The sequence below is a fragment of the Physcomitrium patens genome, chromosome 5 (genome assembly GCF_059467195.1).
Source record: "Physcomitrium patens ecotype Gransden chromosome 5, ASM5946719v1, whole genome shotgun sequence".
Lineage (NCBI taxonomy): Eukaryota > Viridiplantae > Streptophyta > Bryopsida > Funariales > Funariaceae > Physcomitrium > Physcomitrium patens.
In genome coordinates this window covers 19,521,880-19,535,968 of record NC_143414.1, presented here as the reverse complement: position 1 = coordinate 19,535,968, position 14,089 = coordinate 19,521,880, and positions in this window count along the sequence as shown.

Genomic DNA, 14,089 nt, shown 5'->3' with positions numbered 1-14,089 from the left:
AAAGCCATAGTAAATGCGGTCTTCAGGTCTTGAAACACCTTCTCCGCTAGAGGTCTCCATTCCAGCTTATTCTTGCATGTCAACCGAGTGAGAGGAGCAGCAACTTGAGAGTAATTCTTGATGAAGATTCGAAAGAAGTTAGCATAACTAAGAAAGCATTGTACGTCTCTAACCATCTTTGGAACCTCCCAGAACACGATTTCTTCTACCTTCTTGGGGTCCATCTTCAAGTCTTTCGTAGTCACAACGAATCCCAAAAACTCTATCTCTATTTGGTGAAATAAACACTTCTCTAACTTGGCATATAGTCCTCGCTCGCATAGTTTCTCCAAGACCAAACGAACGTGCTTTTCATGCTCTTCCTCGTTTTTGGAGAATATCAAAATATCATCCAAATAGATGACAACAAAATCATCAAGGCACTCTCGAAAAATGTCATTCACCATATGTTGAAAGACCGCTAGAGCATTGATAAGACCAAAGGGCATGACATTATACTCAAAATAGCCATACCTTATATGGAACGCTGTCTTCTACTCATCTCCTTCTTTGATTCGTACGAGATTGTAAGGTCCCCTTAGATCAATTTTTATAATGATCCTTGCACATCCAAGTTGTTCTAAGAGACCAGAAATCAAGGATAATGGATAACAATTCTTCTTTGTTACCTTGTTGAGGCCTCGATAGTCCACGCATATCCGCAACAAGCCATCTTTCTTCTTCACAAATAAGATGGATGCTCCAATTGATGATTTTGAATGATGGATGAAGTTCTTGGCTAGATTCTAGTCGATGTACTTCCGCAACTCCGCCAACTCTATCTACGATAGATTGTAGATTGGGCGAAAAGGCGATTGTGCTCCTTCTTGCAAGTCTATGGCACAATCATATGGTCAGTGTTCCGGTAACATGTTGGCATTCTTCTTTTGAAATACGTCTTTAAAATCCTTATATTGCTCATGTATACTTGCTGTCGAGATCTTCTCTCCGGTAGTTGGAGCCGCATAAATGACAAACGGTGTACCTTCCTTGTACAATCTTATAAACGCTCTTGCTCTAATTAATAAAGATTTCTCTATTTGGGATTATCTACTAGGCTTGCTCTTGGGTGGTTTTGTGGGAAAGATCATCTTTCCCAACCTCCAATCTATGGATGGGTTATGCTTTTCCAACCAGGAAAGACCAAGAATAACAGGATTTGATGGGGTTCCAATAATATTGAAAATAATATGACTACTATGGCCTTTAAACATCACTTCTATAGGTTTTGATTCATGGATGACACTACCAGATAATAAAGGTCATCCATCTATGACCTCAACGTGAATAGGTTTGGATTTTTGTACTAAAGGGATCTTATGACACTTCACAAATTCTTCATCTAAGAAACAAACAGATGCTCCTGAATCTAATAATGCTAAGGTTCTCAGTTTTTAAGGGCCAATAAGCAAAGGGATTGTAAAGCAAAGGACAGGTTGAGCGAAAAGAAAGGAACCTGGTTGTTGTTGCAATATTTTACTGTCCAGTCGCACGGTTCCTATTGTGGTTGGGCATCTTCGTTTTTCTGAACAAACGTGCCTCTAAAACTGACAATATGTCGATTTTGCTTCTTGGAGCAGTTTTTAACTTTGTGGCCTTCTTCACCGCAATACAAGCATAGACCTTCTTCCATGCGCCGCTTTTTTTCTTCTAGAGTAAGGGATTTGACACGTATCGCATCAATTTGCATGTCTTCTACCTCTAAATGTGAATTCACCCTGCTTGCCGACATAGTTGAGGCGTGGCAAACCATATATTGTCTTGAACGTTGGTCTTGGCAATGTTGGAATAGGCGATTATCACACTTCACAACTTGGCTAATAGCTTCGTTGAGCATTTGCGGATCAGGAAGAGTTAACAGCAAATCCTTCACATCATCCCTTAAACTCCAATAGAATTGACTCATCAACACTTCTTCATCTCAATTGATGTCACATGCTAATTGCCTGAAGTCCGATGCATAGACTGATGTAGAGCGCATCCCTTATCGTAATGACCGGATCTTTGTTGTAGCCCATCGAACCTTGTCATGTTCACCAAATGCTTCCGCAAATGCATCTAAAAAGGTTTCAAAGTTGTTTAGTATGGACGATCATTTTTCAAACAAAGGAGCAAACCATGATAGACCTTGCCCTATAAGTGAGGTTCCAACAAGCCCAACACATGACTCCTCCGTTGGATAGTGTTCGGGCTGTAAAACTATTATCAACCTGATTTGATTGACGAATCCTTGAAACTTGGAATGCATACCATCGAACTTGTCCGGAAGGCTAATTCGGGGCTCCTTATGTTGTAGAACCAGCGGTGCTTGTCGAACCTGAGGTAAAGTTGCTTCTCCAAGTGCAGAAGTTTGAGGCTGGTGCAACCTAGATTGTGCCATCCCAGATGCTCCATCATTATGAAGCCTTGCCACGACTCCTTCAATCTCTGCAGTTCTTTTCCATAACGTTACGAGGGCATTCATGATAGCATCCAACTTGGACTCCGAACTTTCTGTCATACTAATGTCTTGGCCTCCGGCCATTCTAAGAGAAGGACAGAAATGATTCTACAAGAATACAATATTGGTTTAGAGGAGGGTACTCCACAACCTCTAAAATGCCTTAAGAGCTTCAAGAAAAGGGGTAATCCACTCTCTCCAAGAAGAATAAGACTCCAATATTATAACAAAAGAAGTATCAATTTAGAGGAGGGTAATCCGCAACCTCTAAAATGCTAGTACACTTCCAAGCAGAGTTGTAATCCACACTCTAAGAAGAAAGTAACTAACTCTAATATCTAAGGTGAGTGAGTTTTGACAAACTGTCTCGGACACAGAAATATAGGCTCGAGATCTAACAAGAAGTTCAAGAAGAACTGGCAAGAACTAGATTAATCAGATGAATACAAGAACAATACCAGAGAGGTGAGCTAGAGCTCTAAGAGATGCATTGTGAAGACTGAAGAACTTTTTAGCCTCGATTCTAATATATACTTCTATTTAGGAAGCTTCTCAAGCAACTTTTATCAATTAGGAATCTTCTAGAAGGTTCTAGAGACTTATTTCTAGAAGGTTTTAGAAACTTGTCTCTAGAAGGTTTTAAGGACTATTTTCCTAACATCTTCTATTAACTAAGAAGCTTCTAGAAGGTTCCAGAGACTTGCTTTTAGAAGGTTCTAGAAACATGTCTCTAGAAGGTTCTAAGGACTATGTTCCTAACAGTTGGTCGCTGCGGCAGTTTGGATCACTCAAATTCAAAGGAGCAATTCTCACGATTGGATCACTAGATTGCAATGAGATTTGTTGGAGCAAGAGCGTCTTTAAGTTAACCTTGCAAAAACTTATGAATCATTCAATTTGGAGCTAATGAAAATTTTTGGCGAATTTTGGAGTAGAAGGAGATCGCTGCCTTCAATCCTTGGCATTGTCAAGGCACCTTCGCTTTTACCCCTCTTATTTTATTTTCACTTTTATCTTCATAATAACTCGTAATCTCCACATTTCAACTTTTGACTAATAAATTTTAAATTTTAACTTTTAACTTTTAATATTCTCACTTAAATTTTTAAACTTTGAACTTTAACTTTTGAATTTAAGATTTAACTTTAATTTTTAACTTTTAACTTTAAATTTTAACTTTAATGTTGAATTTAAACTTAATTTTTTATTCCTATTGTGAATTAATAAGAAAAATTTAATTAATTACTTTTATCATTTTTTTTGTGAGGTGAATTTCATCTGATATTTTAATTTAATATCGGTAACCATTGCTTGGAAGGCGTTAATTTTAATTGAATTACAAATACCCACATTTTAATTAACCTAAAAATTTCACAATTGGGAGTTCTTCCATTCTACCTCTTGAGCTCGTTGTGGAGTACTAAATCCATAGAGTGGTGGATTTTAGGCTCAAAGTTGCCCAAGGGCTTATTAGAGATTAGGGTTTCTCTTCCGAGGTTATTCAAACTTTGGAGTCTAGGATCAATAATTTTAGATTTTTAATAACAGATTGGGTGCAAATTTTGTGTGATTTGGAGTTTTTATGAAGGAGTTATTGGCACTCAAAGTTAAGGTATTAATTTTGTACCTACTATCACTCTTTGGCACATAACATATGCTTACAAAAAGAAACAAAAGATTGGCAATTAGGATTGGAGAAATCACTTTTTTGGCTATATTTTTTATATATTATTTGATAAATTTGGAGTTCAAATAAAGATATTATAAAGAGTTGAAGTCAATACATCTAAATCAAATGCAATAAGTGAGTGATTTTATTTATAGTAATAGTTGGAACCATATCTTAAGTTTCTAGACAAATTTTTGGCTCAAATCTTTTGGAAATGATAAATTATTGTATTAAGAAGTTATATATATAAATTTTATGATATTTAAGTACTTAATTTATGAAACATGAAGAAAATTACATATAGGTGTATAAAAACTAGGGTTTGAAGCTATTGTTAGGATTTTAGTGATATCTTAAGATATGCAATGAATTTGTAATTAAAATTTGTTGTTATAGTTGGTAGAAATATATTAGTACTTTATATAAAATTTGAATGTATTTAAATATTCCAATTTAAAGATATAAATTTTTGAAGTTTAGAAATAATACCCTATAAGGATATATAAGGATTTAGAGTTCTTTTATCATATTTTGGGTATTTTTGGGAACTTAAGACTTATATATCAAGGCTTGATTGATCAATCAATGACAACCAAGAGCCCAATGCTTTCTTGAGGTAAATTCTCTCTATTATGACATCATTTCCTTGCTTTATTTCATTATTGATTTGGTGAGTCTTAAGATTATGAATCCACCTTATTTTGTTAATGATTAAATTTTAAAGTTTTGGATGATCTCCGATCTGACAATCTAATTCCCGACAATAAAAATATAATTTCTTTTGTTTCAATATTTGTCATCTTTGTAGTATCAATGATCCTTATAGGGCATCAATCTCTATTAGCATTTATTATTGTGCCATAGTATTAGATAGTGGCAAAGGACTTCATGTTATAGGTCGTACTCCATAATTTTTAAAATCTATAGCATCGACCTTCTCTGCAAACTTAATTGTCTCTTCAAATATTTGTAGATTCTTTAGTTCCACTTCTTGCTAGATCCCAGGTTTCAAACACCATAAAAATCAATCCATCATTTTTGCCTCTAAAACATTGCAAATTTGGAGACATAATCATGCACCAAACTAGATTGTGTAAGATTTGTTAAGTGATCATGTGCTATCTTTTTTGCATTGATGGACTAAAATTGATTCATAAACTCGGTCTCAAACTCCTTTCAATCACAAAATCTATCTTGAGGTCGATAGCTTTGAACTTGATGTTGCCACCAAATGGCTGCCGCATCTCTCAAATAGCTAGTTGTATACATAATTCTTTCATTAATATTTGTTCCAAATATTAGAAGGTATTATTGTATTTTGAAGAGCCATTGATACACATCTTCTTATTTTAAAGTCTTAAAGTATATACTAGGTGTAATTATCATTTTACTTATTCTAAAAATTCCTTTCAGAATAAACCTGTAGAGAGGGATTTGAACTCAAGGAAAGACTAAGCATATGAGCTTACAAGTTAGGGTCACTCAATTAACCATAATCCAAATTATTAAAATACCAAGAATCACAACAATGCTTTCTTCTAATAACAATATTCATTCATCAACTTATAACCACAATGTGTAACCTTGCATTCTTAAAAGACCGCTCAAAACACATAAATTCCATCTAACACCAGAAATAACAGACTTCACTCCAATCAATTTGGATTCACACAATTTCTATAATCACAAACTTCTTTTGTCAAAACACACACACAACTCTCAATAAACAACAATCATAATCTTCCATCCATAATCAATCTTCCAATAACTTCTCATATAATTCAATCACACAATACTCCAATTACATAATCGATAACTCATAAATCAATCTCTGATTTATTCCATAGACTCACTTCTCAATATTCAAAAACTATCCATTATTCTTCAACAACAAAGAAACAAAGAGGTAGCACCAAGCTTACCCTGGCTCATGACTATCACAGTCTAGCCTCCAGACTAACTTCTATAACTCCTATATACTTACTCCCTATTCCCGGATTCTAATCGTAATCTTTTAATTAACTACTTTTAATAACTAAGTTAACCATCTGTCTTCCTGAATTGACTATTCTATGGACTATTAGTCTATTTTACCAATATCTTACAAAAATGAACTAATATCTATTCTACATAGCTCTACTCATGTTTGTGCAGCGTCCTCGCAAACACACAATTGTTACCTTCCTAAAAACTACTTAATCAAACTCTACAAAATTACTATTTCTTCTGGTCCAACTGCGTATTCTAAAAGTCTCTTATTCTTCTCGGCGTCCAACAGATAACTAACTTTATCGGCTCCATATTGGTAACGATTATCACGGAAGGTGGTTTTGATGTGCATTTAGCTTTCACATTTTGGCCACTGTCCTCTTTGTCCATAGCTCACTTTGCACTTTCAATTGCTATGACGCTCCCTCTGTCAAGCACTTAACTGGAACTACTACTCTTGAAAATGCAAGGAACACAAGAAAATGGCAATCCAACCAACCCAAAATAACACCACAGAATGACTTTAATTGATGCCCCACTCCTATTCTTTTACTACCTGGTCATAATGACAACATATTACCCATACTGTCCATAAAAGGTAATAGAAAGTAATCTTTTTTGGTGGCCACATTAAGTTTCCGAAAATCCAAACAAATTCAGATTTTCTTATTCTTTTTTGATACCATTATGATTGAAGAAACCCACTTACTATTCGGTATCGGGTAAATAAAACCAATCGCAAGAAGCTTGTCTAATTCCTCCTTCACCATGAGGGAATATTTAAGATTAAGGCAATGTTGCCTCTACCGTATCAGTTTAGCGTTCTCCTCTAAAATGATACAATGCTCACAGACTTCAGTGAGAATACCTTTTAAATCAGCATAAGTCCAAGCAAAAGCAGACTTATGATGCAAGATAAATTCTCTCTAACAGGTCAACTCCTGCTCGTTAATACTTCGTAGACCTTAATTGTCCGAGGTTCTACAGTGGTCGCCAAGTTGATAGTTTGACATAAAGGTACAACAGCGATGTTCTCTTTCAATCTCCGTGCTAGTTGAAAAATAGTTGATAAGTCTGATATGTGCAAAGTACTAAATTCTGTGTCGAAGGCACTAACATGGTGCACATCATACTTGGTCATCCAATCAATACTAACATAATCAGAGTTTTTTGAGTCCGTCGGGTATATCAAATATTCCATCGGACCTCTACATTGGTACACCACTCCATTGTTAGGAACATAGTCCTAAGAACCTTCTACAAACAAGTTTCTAGAATCTTCTAGAGACAAGTTTCTAGAACCTTCTCGAAGCAAGTCTCTGGAACCTTCTAGAAGCTTCTTAGTTGGTAGAAGATATTAGGGACATAGTCTTTAGAACCTTCTAGAGACAAGTTTCTAGAACCTTCTAAAGACAAGTCTCTAAAACCTTCTAGAAGCAAGTCTTTGGAACCTTCTAGAAGCTTCTTAGTTGATAGAAGATGTTAGGGACATAGTCCTTAGAACCTTCTAGAGACAAGTTTCTAGAACCTTCTAGAAGCAAGTCTTTGGAACCTTCTAGAAGCTTCCTAGTTGATAGAAGTTACTTGAGAAGCTTCCTAAATAAAAGTATATATTGGAATTGAGGCTGAAGAGTTCTTCAGTCTCGACAACACATCTCTTGGAGCTCTAGCTCACCTCTCTAGTGTTATTCTTGTATTCATGTGATTAATCTAGTTCTTGTCAATTCTTCTTGAACTTCTTGTTAGATCTTGAGCCTGTATTTCTGTGTCCGAGACAATTTATAAAAACTCACTCACCTTAGATATCAGAGCTAGTTACTTTCTTCTTAGAGTGTGGATTACAACTCTGCTTGGAAGTGTACTAGCATTTTAGAGGTTGCGGATTACCCTCCTCTAAACTGATACTTCTTTTGTTATAATATTGGAGTCTTATTCTTCTTGGAGAGAGTGGATTATCCCTTTTCTTGAAGCTCTTAAGGCATTTTAGAGGTTGCAAAGTATCCTCCTCTAAACCAATATTGTCTTCTTGTAGAGTCATTTCTGTCCTTCTCTTAGAATGGCCGGAGGCCAAGACATTAGTATGACAGAAAGTTCGGAGTCCAAGTTGGATGCTATCATGAATGCCCTCGCTATATTATCGTAAAGAACTACAGAGATTGAAGGAGTCATGGTAAGGCTTCATAATGATGGAGCATCTGGGATGGCACAATCTAGGTTGCACCAGCCTCAAACTTCTGCACTTGGAGAAGCAATTTTGCCTCAGGTTCGACAAGCACCACTGGTTCTACAACATAAGGAGCCTCGAGTTAGCCTTTCGGACAAGTTCGATGGTACGCGTTCCAAGTTTCAAAGATTCGTCAATAAAATCAGGTTGATAACAATTTTACAGTCCAAACGCTATCCAATGGAGGAGTCATGTGTTAGGCTTGTTGGAACCTTACTTACAGAGCAAGCCCTATCATGGTATGCTCCTTTGTTTGAAAAATGATCGTCCATACTAAACAACTTTGAAACCTTTTTAGATGCATTTGCGGAAGCATTTGGTGAACATGACAAGGTTCGATGGACTACAACAAAGATCCGGTCATTACGATAAGGGATGCGCTCTACATCAGTCTAGGCATCGGACTTCAGGCAATTAGCATGTGACATCAATTGAGATGAAGAAGTGTTGATGAGTCAATTCTATTGGAGTTTAAGGGATGATGTGAAGGATTTGCTGTTAACTCTTCCTGATCCGCAAATGCTCAACGAAGCTATTAGCCAAGTTGTGAAGTGTGATAATCGCCTATTCCAACATTGCCAAGACCAACGTTCAAGACAATATATGGTTCGCCACGCCTCAACTATGTCGGCAAGCAGTGTGAATTCACATTCAGAGGTAGAAGACATGCAAATTGATGCGATACGTGTCAAATCTCTTACTCTAGAAGAAAAAAAGCGGCGCATGGAAGAAGGTCTATGCTTGTATTGCGGTGAAGAAGGCCACAAAGTTAGAAACTGCCTCAAGAAGCAAAATTGACATATTGTCAATTCTAGGGGCGCGTTTGTTCAGGAAAACGAGGATGCTCAGCCACAATAGGAACCGTGCGACTGGACAGTGAAATATCGCAACAACAACCAAGTTCCTTTCTTTCCGCTCAACCTGCCCTTTGCTTTACAATCCCTTTGCTTATTGGCCCTTAAAAACTGAGAACCTTAGCATTATTAGATTCAAGAGCATCTGCTTGTTTCTTAGACGAAGAATTTGTAAAGTGTCAAAAGATCTTTTTAGTACAAAAATCCAAACCTGTTCACGTTGAGGTCATAGATGGGCGACCTTTATTGTCTGGTAGTGTCACCCATGAATCAAAACCTATAGAAGTGACGTTTAAGGGCCATAGTAGTCATATTATTTTCAATATTACTAGAACCCCATCAAATCCTGTTATTCTTGGTCTTTCCTGGTTGGAAAAGCATAACCCATCTATAGATTGGAAGTTGGGAAAGATGACCTTTTCCACAAAACCACCCAAGAGCAAGCCTAGTAGAAAACCCCGAATAAAAAAATCTTTATCCTTTGGAGCAAGAGCATTTATAAGATTGTCAAAGGAAGGTTCGCCATTTGTCATTTATGCGGCTCCAACTACTAGGGAGAAGATCTCGACAGTAAAAATACCTGAGCAATATAAGGATTTTAAAGACGTGTTTCAAAAGAAGAATGCCGACATGCTACGGAAACACTGACCATATGATTCCACCATAGACTTGCAAGAAGGAGTACAATTGCTTTTTGGCCCAACCTACAATCTATCGCAGATGGAGTTGGCAAAATTGCGGAAGTACATCGATGAGAATCTAGCCAAGAACTTCATCCGTCATTCAAAATCATTAGTTGGAGCACCCATCTTATTTGTAAAGAAGAAAGACGGCTCATTGCAGATGTGCATAGACTATTGAGGCCTCAACAAGGTAACAAAGAAGAATTATTATCCGTTACCCTTGATTTTTGGTCTCTTAGAACAACTTGGATGTGCAAGGATCTTTACAAAAATTGATCTAAGGAGAGCTTACAACCTCGTACGAATCAAGGAAAGAGATGAGTGAAAGACAGCGTTCCGTGTAAGGTATGGCCATTTTGAGTATAATGTCATGCCCTTTGGTCTTACCAATGCTCCAACGGTCTTTCAACATATGATGAATGATATTTTTTGAGAGTACCTTGATGATTTTGTTATCATCTATTTGGATGATATTTTGATATTTTCCAAAAACGAGGAAGAGCATGAAAAGCACGTTCGTTTGGTCTTGAAGAAACTATGCGAGCGAGGACTATATGCCAAATTGGAGAAGTATTTATTTTACCAAATAGAGATGGAATTTCAGGGGTTCATTGCGACTACGGAAGGCTTGAAGATGGACCCCAAGAAGGTAGAAGCAATCGTGTTCTGGGAGGTTCCAACGGCGGTTAGAGATGTACAATTCTTTCTTGGTTTTGCTAACTTCTATCAGATCCTCATGAAGAATTACTCTCAAGTTGCTGCTCTTCTCACTTGGTTGACATGCAAGGATAAGCTAGAATGGGGACCTCTAGCGCAGAAGGCATTTCAAGACTTGAAGACCGCATTTACTATGGCTCCAATTTTGGTACATCCAGACTTTATAAAGGCCTTTTATTTGGAAACTGATGCTTCGGATTTTGCTTTGGGAGCTGTACTTTCACAAATGGGAGAAGACAAGAAGTTCCATCCGGTTGCATTCTATTCTCGAAAGTTCTCTACTACTGAAATCAATTATGAGATCCACGATAAGAAACTTCTTGCTATAGTGGATTCTTTCCAAGAATGGCATTACTTTCTTGAAGGAGCTGCACACCCAGTGATCGTATATACAGATCACAAGAATTTGGAGTATTTCATGTCGGCTCGAGTTCTACATCAACGTCAAGCTCGATCGAATATGTAGCTATCTAGGTTTGATTTTGTTATCACTTATCGACCTAGAAAGCAATAAGGACTATCTGATGCCTTATCAAGGAGATCGTATCTTATACCAAAGGCTAGAAAAGCAGCGTTTGATCAAGAATGTACGACATTGTTGAAGCCAGAGCAATTTTAGCTTTGTACTATTATTGTATCAATTGATGTTGATTTCTTCAATCAGGTACGTACCGTGACCATTGAAGATTCAGTAGCCATTGATATTAAGCAGTGTACCAATGACGACAAGTTCAAGGTGGAGGGAGATCTTTTATACTTTGAAGAGTGGTTGTATATCCCAAAAGGACCAGCACGACTCCGAGTTCTTCAATCTCGCCACGATTTTTTAGCTGCGGGATATTTTGGAATTAACAAGACCTTCGAGTTTATTTCTCGAGATTTTTGGTGGCCCCAAATGTGGAAGGATGTGAAAGATTTTGTCCTCTCCTGCGACATCTGTTCAAGATCCAAGAATCCTTGGCATTGCCCTTATGGACTCCTACAGCCATTACTGATTCTACGTCGACCATGGTCTTCAGTTTCCATGGACTTCATCACGGACCTGCCATCATCAAACTCATTTGACAGCATCTTTGTCGTGGTAGATCGGCTTACAAAGATGGCACACTTTGTCCCTTGTAAAAAGACATTGTCCAGTGAAGTCACAGCAAGACTCTTTCTCAATAATGTGTATCAATATCATGGACTATCAGATGATATCATATCAGATCGAGGAACCCAATTCGTATCAAAGTTTTGGAGATCTCTCTTTGAGATACTGAAGGTGGATATCAAGCTTTCTTCAGCTTTTCATCCTCAAACTGACGGCCAAAGAGAACAGGTGAACTAAGTCTTGGAACAATACTTACGATGCAACATCAACTATTAGCATGACGATTGGACTGCATATCTACCGCTAGCCGAGTTTGCATATAACAACACCCTCCATGCGTCAACTCAATACACACCATCCTTTTTCAACTATGGATATCATCCGAAGCTTGATTTATTGAGTCCGTCAATAAATAACAATCCAACAGTTGAAGGATTTGCGAAACAACTATCAGAGCTTCAAAATATGTTGAAGCTTCAATTATAATCCGCTCAAGAATCCTATAAGGCGTCTGGAGATAGATTTCGGAATCAAGCACCTACTTTCAAAATTGGAGATAAAGCATGGCTTCTTCGACGGAATATCAAGACCAAGCGTCCATGTGATAAGTTAGACTATCGAAGATTGGGACCATTTATCATCTAGAAGCAAATCAATCTAGTGGGGTATCGTCTGGAATTACCGGCTTCTATGAAGGTACATCCAGTCTTTCATGTTTTTCTGTTGGAGCCTTATTGAGAGTCGTCTTTTTCTGGAAGAGTGCAATGTCTGCCATCTAGTATTGAGATCGAGAACCATGAAGAATACGAGGTTGAAAAGGTACTGGATTCATGGCGAAGGTGGGACAAGTTGGAGTATCTTGTTCATTGGTGCGGCTACGATATTAATGAGCAAATGTGGGAGCCAGCTGAAAATCTTGTCAATGGGTCGCAAAAGGTACAGGAGTTTCATCAACAACATCTTCATAAACCTAAGCCAATTCAACAATAGCTTCTTTCTAAAGCTTGCTCACCCAAGAATATAAGAAAGGAGGAGAGCACCACCAAAATTCGAAGTTGATGTAGTTATTTTTTCCAAGATAAAATAGAATTTTTTCAGTAGCCATAGTTTGGTCTTCTAATATGGATAGCCAAGAGATAGATACTATGCCAGTCAGCTTATCTCAACCGACTAGCTCATGAAGGCAACTCCGAGATAAAGAACTACCTACACCACGATGACAACGGAGGATACCGAGTAACCGATGACTGGCGATTGTATTTGAGTTTGAGCCTGCTTACGATGGTCAGCCAGAAGGCGTATTTGTAGGACAATTTCACAATGAAGATATGAAAGTTCAAGCTTAGTCAGAAGTTGAAGGAGTGGGCCACTACCGTTCGCTTCAAAGACCGATGAACCACTTGCCTCGTGAACAACAGTTGGAGTTCATAGCAGAAGTTATGCGACAGATCTTCATTTTCTTGCGTTGATATTGATTAACAATAACATTTCTTCTCAGAGACCTCGAGGCTAAAGGAGGGGGTGATATTAGGGACATAGTTCTTAGAACCTTTTAGAGACAAGTTTCTAGAACCTTCTAGAAACAAGTCTTTACAACCTTCTAAAAGCTTCCTAGTTGGTAGAAGTTACTTGAGAATCTTCCTAAATAGGAGTATATATTGGAATCGAGGCTGAAGAGTTCTTCAGTCCCGACAATACATCTCTTGGAGCTCTAGTTCACCTTTGTGGTGTTGTTCTTATATTCATCTGATTAATCTAGTTCTTGCCAGTTTTTCTTGAACTTCTTGTTAAATCTCGAGCCTGTATTTCTATGTCCATGACATCCATGGTGTTGCGCTGCCTCTATGGGCACCTTCGTAATCAGTGTGACTGCACCATCATGAGGGCTAAGTTCATCGTCCGACGTCAATTTAGATGCTAGCAATTGAGACTCTCCATGATAGTGTACTAGGTACATTTGTAATACTATTTTGTCTCCGTCCTTGCCAATTATCAAAGTATCTCAACCTCAATTGTTCTTGGCCTTTGCTTGATAAAGCTAAGGTTGTTGTAATAAAATTGGATATGATAAAGTCAAATGTTGTAACCAAAAGATGATATAGTCGATTTCATATGTAATACCAACAATTATAGTTTGAACAGTCTGTAAAATATCCATTGCTTTAACTCGACTATGATCTGCCATTCACAATATCAATGTCATGGATACTAAATGTTCCAAATCTAAAGCATCCATTGTATCAGTGTTCATTAAATTGACATAGGAACCACCATCTACCTGAACACTTGAGATCATAACACCGTCAATCAAAACATTGATGGTTGGTGCACCTAGGTCAGGGTTCAAACTGACTTCACAAACTTTCTTATTACGTTGCATA